Genomic DNA, 10,345 nt, shown 5'->3' with positions numbered 1-10,345 from the left:
GGACTAAAATCAAATAAAATTTTAATATAAATTCCCAACACACACGAGTTTCATACTTAGTGTGATCTAGGATATATACAATCTTCCCTTTACAAGAGGAAAGACCGTTTCAATGACTAAATTCTAAAAAAGTTATATTTACAAATTACAACCACTAAAAACAAATTTAATCCTCTTTTTTATAAATTTAAATCTATTTTATTTTATTAATAATAAATAGTAACTTAATAAACGATATATATCCTTTTCTCTGTGTTATTTGTTTCCATTTATTCATTAAGTTTGGTATACTCTACATTTCTTATTCTTGAAATCCTTATTATGTTAGAAAACAAATTTTAGTAAAATTCAAAATAAAAAGTATCCAATAAATGAACACAATACATTTTTTGGTACCTATGCCCTCAAAAAATAAAAATAAAGGTAAAAGAGAAAGAAGCATAATGATATTATTGTCTAAGTGTAGAATACTAGAACCGTGGTGCTCTAGTTGCTGGCTAGTCTCCATTATGAAAGAGACAAGACAATGACATATCATAAAAGATTTCATTCCAACATATTTGGCATTTCTCAACACAACCTATGGACAGTACAAGGTATGCAAAAAGGTAGGATTCTCCCTAGTACTAGAAAGAAGTGAGGATCCTTGTTCCTATGAAGTATAGATTTATATACAAGGTTGAATGAGACAACTCATAGAACAGTGTTACAATAATTTATAGTAGACCACAAGATTCCCTAGTATATATGTACAAATATGTATAACACTGACTTGGGAGGGAGGACTATTTTCAGAAAGTAGACTATCAAAATAGAAAATAGTTAGGGGGAGAAATGAGACAAAGTGGAAGTAGGAGAAAAATGAAAGCTTCATAATTGGTAACATGTAAAAATGAAAAGAATGCAATGAAAGGAGACCTAAAGTCCTCAACATGGCAGCAATGGAACATGGAGAAATATGAATGCTACAAGTTACTACTAATGCAAGAAAAAAGGGCTATGAAATAACCAAAATTGTCTATCTTCATGATTTTCCCTTCCCAGTTGCTCCTTCTGGCTGATTCCGAAAATGGCTGAGGAGCTGTTGTGCCTGCATGAATGGATGTGTACAACATGTCAGCATTCTTACTTAATGTGTTTATGAGATCTTCCATCAGTTTCTAACAAGTAAAAATAACAACAAATTCCATCAAGCAACATCCTTGTATTCTTCTATCATCAACCACCTTTCATAAGTTCCTAATTTTAAAAAGAAATTCCATGTTAAGACCAAAGGGAAAATATCTTTAAACAAAGCTCCAAACAAGGGTCAATGTTTCTGATAGGTTAACCATCTAGGGTTAGTTTGGGAGTTGGATTTTAGAGGGGAAGGAAGGGAAAGGGAAGGCTTGGGAGTCTTCTCACAAACGTATTTCATAGCTCCCAAGCCTTCCCTTTCCCTTCCTTCCTCTCCAAAATCCAACTCTCAAACTAACCCTTAGAGAAGTAGTTATAATTTGTTTGTCCTAGTTAGTGTGATGGAAATAAGGCATGTTGCTTTAGATAGGAAGAGGGAGAGAGGTTGAGGTATCTTATCATTTGTAGAGAGAATTGGGGCCTTTGGGCATTGGGAGGTGTAGACCGTCCAAGTTTTGCACTCCTGACTGCATACTTAAGGAACTCAGTTATCAACTATACCGGACATTTTTAGTAATCCTAAAAACCAAATGTCGAGCATATATTGGAAACCAAGATTTCGACAAAATGGTTGCATCATAAAGATTGACCCTCAAGGTTTCAACACTAGTTTACTGTTTACCTATCCAAATGCAGCAAAACAGCTAGTATGTAGTATAATAGCACATGAGAGAAATGTTAACCACTGAAAATGATGACAAAGGCAGATAATGATAACCTCCATACCTTTTCCTTTGCTCTCGGCGTACCAGATTGAGACAATGCAACCAGGGGAGGGACAGCTCCTTCTTGCAAAACTAGAGTGCAAAACTTGGAACTATGAAGGCATAGTTGCAAGAGAATGGAAGCAGAATTTTCCTTTCCCATCTGCGACCCTGATTCAAGGATTTCAACTAGTAAGGGGATGCCCCCTTCCCTTGCAGTTTCTAACCAGCCCTCTGAAATTGTTGACAGGTTTGACAGAAGAGCAATAGCCTTGTCAACCATTCCATCAGCACGTTCCATCATCTGAACAAGAAATTTCACAGCTCCCGCTTGAACTATACGAGCTTTATTTTCATGAAATATTGACAGGTTATATAAAGTAGTAGCAGCGTCCTTCTTTCCTCTAAGAGTTCCTGATGCAAGAAGATCCACCAAAGCTTTAACTGCACCAGATCGGCCAATTTTTGCCTTATTGTTTTCTATCACATAAAGGCTGAATAGAGCTGCTGCAGAGTTTTCCTTGGCACCATCATTTCCTGTCTTCAAAACATGGATAAGTGGATCTATGGCTCCTGCTTCCATAATCAAGGTCTTGTTGTCTTCATTAATCTACAAATTTAGCAGAGCTGTCACAGCATGCTCTTGTGTTATCTTCACTTCTGAATACAGCAGCGAAAGTAAAGGCACGACAGCCCCACACTGCCCTACAATGAGACGGTTTTCCATGTTATGCTTTGTAAGCAGCTTCAATTCTTCTGCAGCAGTAGTTTGCACTTTTTTTGATTGTCCGTGAAGGTCTTGAATCAATGTATTGACATGAGAAGCAGCGGTCAATTCATCCGATCCGGAGGTGGAAACATGACGGGAATCAACACTTAAATGACTATTATTGGTATGACTGCTATTATTATTTCCATTCTCCATTAATCCTCCAATTTTCGAGCCAGGGCATTCAAATTGCTTTCCAGATAACCAAGGCGAAATCCCTGATTGTTTCTTAACAGGCAAAGCGACAGACACATTTGTGACTTCTCTAGAAATCGCCCTCGCACATGAATGCTGATTGGATATCCATGACACCTCTTTTGAAACTGGAAGTAAACAGTCGGTACTAGAAATTGTACTTGAAAAGAATTCACTTCTGCTGTGAATATATGGGGAATGCTGCTCAAACTTCTCTGCTGCTCCACTTCGGCATCCATTGTGTTCTTCACTTAATCTATATGAGTTATCATCCTTTTGCTTATCAAATGTATTTCCAGTTTGAAGAGATGATCTTGAAATGGAATTGCTACTAGGTAAAGACCCAACACCACATGCATGAGCTAAACCTTGAGATAATGAATCATCTGAGGAGAAGGCAATAGGGGCAGAATGATTGTGCTCAGAGTTACTGGAAAAGTTGACATCATTTTCCTCACACCAATAGTAGATGAAGTACCATCAGCCAAATCACTTTTATTTTTTGTCATAACAGGGCCAGTATTGTTCTTCACATTATTTATATATTTTTTAAGGACTAAAATCAAATAAAATTTTAATATAAATTCCCAACACACACGAGTTTCATACTTAGTGTGATCTAGGATATATACAATCTTCCCTTTACAAGAGGAAAGACCGTTTCAATGACTAAATTCTAAAAAAGTTATATTTACAAATTACAACCACTAAAAACAAATTTAATCCTCTTTTTTATAAATTTAAATCTATTTTATTTTATTAATAATAAATAGTAACTTAATAAACGATATATATCCTTTTCTCTGTGTTATTTGTTTCCATTTATTCATTAAGTTTGGTATACTCTACATTTCTTATTCTTGAAATCCTTATTATGTTAGAAAACAAATTTTAGTAAAATTCAAAATAAAAAGTATCCAATAAATGAACACAATACATTTTTTGGTACCTATGCCCTCAAAAAATAAAAATAAAGGTAAAAGAGAAAGAAGCATAATGATATTATTGTCTAAGTGTAGAATACTAGAACCGTGGTGCTCTAGTTGCTGGCTAGTCTCCATTATGAAAGAGACAAGACAATGACATATCATAAAAGATTTCATTCCAACATATTTGGCATTTCTCAACACAACCTATGGACAGTACAAGGTATGCAAAAAGGTAGGATTCTCCCTAGTACTAGAAAGAAGTGAGGATCCTTGTTCCTATGAAGTATAGATTTATATACAAGGTTGAATGAGACAACTCATAGAACAGTGTTACAATAATTTATAGTAGACCACAAGATTCCCTAGTATATATGTACAAATATGTATAACACTGACTTGGGAGGGAGGACTATTTTCAGAAAGTAGACTATCAAAATAGAAAATAGTTAGGGGGAGAAATGAGACAAAGTGGAAGTAGGAGAAAAATGAAAGCTTCATAATTGGTAACATGTAAAAATGAAAAGAATGCAATGAAAGGAGACCTAAAGTCCTCAACATGGCAGCAATGGAACATGGAGAAATATGAATGCTACAAGTTACTACTAATGCAAGAAAAAAGGGCTATGAAATAACCAAAATTGTCTATCTTCATGATTTTCCCTTCCCAGTTGCTCCTTCTGGCTGATTCCGAAAATGGCTGAGGAGCTGTTGTGCCTGCATGAATGGATGTGTACAACATGTCAGCATTCTTACTTAATGTGTTTATGAGATCTTCCATCAGTTTCTAACAAGTAAAAATAACAACAAATTCCATCAAGCAACATCCTTGTATTCTTCTATCATCAACCACCTTTCATAAGTTCCTAATTTTAAAAAGAAATTCCATGTTAAGACCAAAGGGAAAATATCTTTAAACAAAGCTCCAAACAAGGGTCAATGTTTCTGATAGGTTAACCATCTAGGGTTAGTTTGGGAGTTGGATTTTAGAGGGGAAGGAAGGGAAAGGGAAGGCTTGGGAGTCTTCTCACAAACGTATTTCATAGCTCCCAAGCCTTCCCTTTCCCTTCCTTCCTCTCCAAAATCCAACTCTCAAACTAACCCTTAGAGAAGTAGTTATAATTTGTTTGTCCTAGTTAGTGTGATGGAAATAAGGCATGTTGCTTTAGATAGGAAGAGGGAGAGAGGTTGAGGTATCTTATCATTTGTAGAGAGAATTGGGGCCTTTGGGCATTGGGAGGTGTAGACCGTCCAAGTTTTGCACTCCTGACTGCATACTTAAGGAACTCAGTTATCAACTATACCGGACATTTTTAGTAATCCTAAAAACCAAATGTCGAGCATATATTGGAAACCAAGATTTCGACAAAATGGTTGCATCATAAAGATTGACCCTCAAGGTTTCAACACTAGTTTACTGTTTACCTATCCAAATGCAGCAAAACAGCTAGTATGTAGTATAATAGCACATGAGAGAAATGTTAACCACTGAAAATGATGACAAAGGCAGATAATGATAACCTCCATACCTTTTCCTTTGCTCTCGGCGTACCAGATTGAGACAATGCAACCAGGGGAGGGACAGCTCCTTCTTGCAAAACTAGAGTGCAAAACTTGGAACTATGAAGGCATAGTTGCAAGAGAATGGAAGCAGAATTTTCCTTTCCCATCTGCGACCCTGATTCAAGGATTTCAACTAGTAAGGGGATGCCCCCTTCCCTTGCAGTTTCTAACCAGCCCTCTGAAATTGTTGACAGGTTTGACAGAAGAGCAATAGCCTTGTCAACCATTCCATCAGCACGTTCCATCATCTGAACAAGAAATTTCACAGCTCCCGCTTGAACTATACGAGCTTTATTTTCATGAAATATTGACAGGTTATATAAAGTAGTAGCAGCGTCCTTCTTTCCTCTAAGAGTTCCTGATGCAAGAAGATCCACCAAAGCTTTAACTGCACCAGATCGGCCAATTTTTGCCTTATTGTTTTCTATCACATAAAGGCTGAATAGAGCTGCTGCAGAGTTTTCCTTGGCACCATCATTTCCTGTCTTCAAAACATGGATAAGTGGATCTATGGCTCCTGCTTCCATAATCAAGGTCTTGTTGTCTTCATTAATCTACAAATTTAGCAGAGCTGTCACAGCATGCTCTTGTGTTATCTTCACTTCTGAATACAGCAGCGAAAGTAAAGGCACGACAGCCCCACACTGCCCTACAATGAGACGGTTTTCCATGTTATGCTTTGTAAGCAGCTTCAATTCTTCTGCAGCAGTAGTTTGCACTTTTTTTGATTGTCCGTGAAGGTCTTGAATCAATGTATTGACATGAGAAGCAGCGGTCAATTCATCCGATCCGGAGGTGGAAACATGACGGGAATCAACACTTAAATGACTATTATTGGTATGACTGCTATTATTATTTCCATTCTCCATTAATCCTCCAATTTTCGAGCCAGGGCATTCAAATTGCTTTCCAGATAACCAAGGCGAAATCCCTGATTGTTTCTTAACAGGCAAAGCGACAGACACATTTGTGACTTCTCTAGAAATCGCCCTCGCACATGAATGCTGATTGGATATCCATGACACCTCTTTTGAAACTGGAAGTAAACAGTCGGTACTAGAAATTGTACTTGAAAAGAATTCACTTCTGCTGTGAATATATGGGGAATGCTGCTCAAACTTCTCTGCTGCTCCACTTCGGCATCCATTGTGTTCTTCACTTAATCTATATGAGTTATCATCCTTTTGCTTATCAAATGTATTTCCAGTTTGAAGAGATGATCTTGAAATGGAATTGCTACTAGGTAAAGACCCAACACCACATGCATGAGCTAAACCTTGAGATAATGAATCATCTGAGGAGAAGGCAATAGGGGCAGAATGATTGTGCTCAGAGTTACTGGAAAAGTTGACATCATTTTCCTCACACCAATTCACTATCATAGCTTTGACAGTATAATTGGGAATGAGATTTGTATGAGTAAGTTTCTGACGAGTCTTGGGACAAACAGCAGCCCACGATCTAGCCACTTTCGGATGGATTGCCTCTCGTATGTTTGACCTGAAGCCACGACAACAGGATCCAACATGAGTTCTAATGATAAAGGACAGCGGAAGTATGAAGGGATTGAATCACTACTTTTGACTTCAGTGCACTCAGTTTTCATCATGTAATCACGTAAATTGCGAACAAGGTTCACAATTTCATTAACTTCTTCCAAGTTCGGTTTTAATTTTTTGACTTCAGCATTCAACCTTTCCTTTTCTACAGCAATACTTTCTTTCAAGAGCTCCTGGTTTGATGTCAATTTAAGTAACTCGATAATTTCCTTTAGATGTTCATTGCAAGGTTTAATATTATTTCTTTGGTTTCTCAGTGCTTCTTCTATATAGACTATTGCTGATTCCTTCTTGAGACACTGAATTTCCTGAATATAGTTCTGAAGAAGTTGCTAGAAATTAGTCTCATACTTATATTGATTAACAATACACCCAAAAAAACTGCCATCAGCTATTCCTGCCAAATACAGGAATCTTCTATAGAGGATTTAGTTTCCGGTTTGAACTTACCTGAAGATTAGACAAAACAGAAGCAGGTGTGGGTGACTGTAAGGATTTAACTATCAAGTGACAAATATCCAGTGAAGTGCACTGTAACTTGATCAACAATGTCCCACTTTGGAGAACCTGAAAGCAGAATAATCCACACAAAACAGTTAAGAGTTGAGGTTGCAGTCACCCTCACCCTATGAAGAAAGAAATAGTGGAGGTATTGGTGGTTAATGTTTTTTTCAACTATCAAAAGAAATGATCTTAAACAAGTTAGAATAATTGTTGGATATTGGTATTAATTTGACTATAAGAATATAAGTAACTACTTACACTGTGAATCTTGCACATCTTTGGACCCCATTTTTCAAAGAAATCTCAAGCTTTGTTAACCTGCATATCTAATTCTTGACACTCTTTAGACATGTTTTCAGATAAAGGGATTTCGTAATCCATTAAGTCATCAAGCACTGGTTTCAAAGGCTTTAATACTCCAACCATATTATTACAGATCTTCTGAAAGGGTACCGGTTTAACTGTTCGGCAAGAAGCTAAATGAATAAATCGAGAAATGCTGTTGATTAGACATTTCACTGAAGTTTTATCTGTTTGACCTGCTTAAGTGAACCCATAAAACAAATTAATATTGCACAAACAACAAAAGAATTTTGAAAGATATAGTGAGGAATGGACTTAATATTATAAGATAGTCCCGTGTTTAGTCTAATATGAGTGTATTCATTGGGGGAAAATAAGCAATTAGATAGACAACAATGCATAGTAGATCAAGAAATGTTCTAACTGGAGTACCACAAGTTTCTCTTCATGCCAAAACACATATCATGATTAATGATTCTAATACATAAGCATATTTGATTCTTGCGCTAAAGGTGACGATATTTATATATATAAATTTTGATGAAATGAAGATGAAGTTCACTTCCAGGTAAAACAGGTCTAGTACAAAAATTACAAAGAGGTTATTAATGTACAATGATCCTCAATAAATGGTGGCTCGGGTCCCAGCATTTTAGAGAAATGGTGCATGCAAAACAAGTCAAAGACCATTGAAGGAGAAAGACCTTCTGATTCAGAAATTCAAGTAAAATAGTCATGTGAAGACAGCAATGTCGAATCAAATTAACCTTATTCAACTATTAAGCTAAAACAGAACTCTACCTATACCATGAAGGCATGAACCATATATATGAAAGAGTATTTTCCAAAAGTGCCCTATCTTTTTGACAAATGACAACTCCTCAGTTTATTTACACCAACAAAGCAAGTGGAAAGTGTGCATCTTTTCCATTAACCAATCCAACAAATCACTAACAAAAATCTAAAACAACCACTTGTTAAGAACATTTCATCAAACATATCTCAAATTAATGATAGAATATTCTAATAGAATATTAGAATATTCTGATACGATATTATTATGTTACGATTCACATAATAATCAGTCATCATTAGTCATTATTTGTTGTAATCAGTTATTATTAGGTTGTAATTAGTCATTATTAACCTCTCACAATCTTGTATATTTATACCTATTTGATATGAATAAAATCTCAACGATTCCATTATCTTACATGGTCAGCCTTTACCGATCCCTCTCTCTAAATTAATTTTTTCTTTTTTCTTCTTCCTTGAAGCACCATTGTTACCGTGTTGCTCACCGCCGCCGCCAATCACGAGAACTACAGTATTCCTCGTCCTCTTTCGTATCGTGCCGCCGCCGTCGCACACCACACCACCATTCTCTGTTCGTGATCACATTTCCGCCTCCATTTCAAGACTCTGACACCACTCTCTATCTTTTCTCTGCAACCATGTCTGATTCAGAACGTACAACTAACGCTGCTACTAGTCATTCCAGCCAGCACACAGTTAACACGCTCCAATATTAGGAATCACATTCCTATTATTCTTGAGATGGAGAAAGATCAATATGGTACTTGGGCTGAGCTTTTCCGCCTTCATGCTCGCTCACATCAAGTCCTACATCACATCATTCCATCTCCCGGAAAAGAACCACCAACTCCTACCGACGCCGACCATGAACAATGGGTCACTCTTGATGCAACCGTTCTTCAATGGATTTATTCTACTATTTCTACCGATCTGTTGACAACTATTCTGGAACCTAATTCCACTGCCATGGAGGCATGGAATCTTTTGACAGATATTTTTCAGGATAATCAAAATGCTCGTGCTGTCACTCTTGAGCAAGAATTCTCCAACACCCGCATGGAAGATTTTCCCAACGTCTCTGCTTACTGTCAGCGTCTTAAGATGCTCTCTGACCAGTTGAGAAATGTTGGCTCTCCTGTTAACAATCATCGTCTGGTTCTTCAGCTGATATCAGGCCTTCCACAAGCATATCGTAGTGTTGCCACCTTGATTCGCCAGAGTAATCTTCTTCCTACATTTTATCAGGCTCGCTCCATGCTCACTTTGGAAGAAGCCGGTATGGCTAAAATGGCAAGCACAGGCTCTCATGCGGCTATGCACACCACTCAGCAGCGACCTTCTGAAGACATCTCTCACCGTGGCAACCGTCGTCCTGACAACCGCTCTCGTTCTCGTGGGAGGCAAGGCCGCGGAGGAGGGTGTGGTAACCGTAGTGGACCTTAGTCTGGAGCTCCCAATGCTCCTCCATCATGGTCCTCTCCTCCTTGGCAGCAGCAACAACAGTACCCAGCCTGGCAGCCATGGGGTTGGGCTCCACCACCATGGGCTTTGCCACCGTGTCTGTATCCCACGTCTCAGTGGACACGTCCTACCGGTCCCCCGAAGCAGCCAGGAATTTTAGGACAACATCCTCAGGCATACGCAGCCACTACATCATCTCAGACACCGACAGACATTGAGGCGGCTATGCACACCATGTCTCTACACACTCCTGACAATCAGTGGTACATGGATACTGGTGCAACATCTCACACGGCAGCATCGCGAGGTAATCTCTCGTCTTATTTTCCTTTGAGTAATTCAAATCAGAAGGTTATTGTTGGCAGTGGT

At 37.9% G+C, this 10,345-nt stretch overlaps 1 pseudogene; it reads right to left on the bottom strand.

The window, feature by feature from the left end:
• Positions 645-10,345, bottom strand: part of LOC109335481 — a 12,101-nt pseudogene continuing 2,400 nt past the window's right edge.

Source organism: Lupinus angustifolius, chromosome LG20, assembly GCF_001865875.1.
Source record: "Lupinus angustifolius cultivar Tanjil chromosome LG20, LupAngTanjil_v1.0, whole genome shotgun sequence".
NCBI classification, from domain to species: Eukaryota; Viridiplantae; Streptophyta; class Magnoliopsida; order Fabales; family Fabaceae; genus Lupinus; species Lupinus angustifolius.
This window is presented reverse-complemented; position numbering and strand designations above follow the sequence as displayed.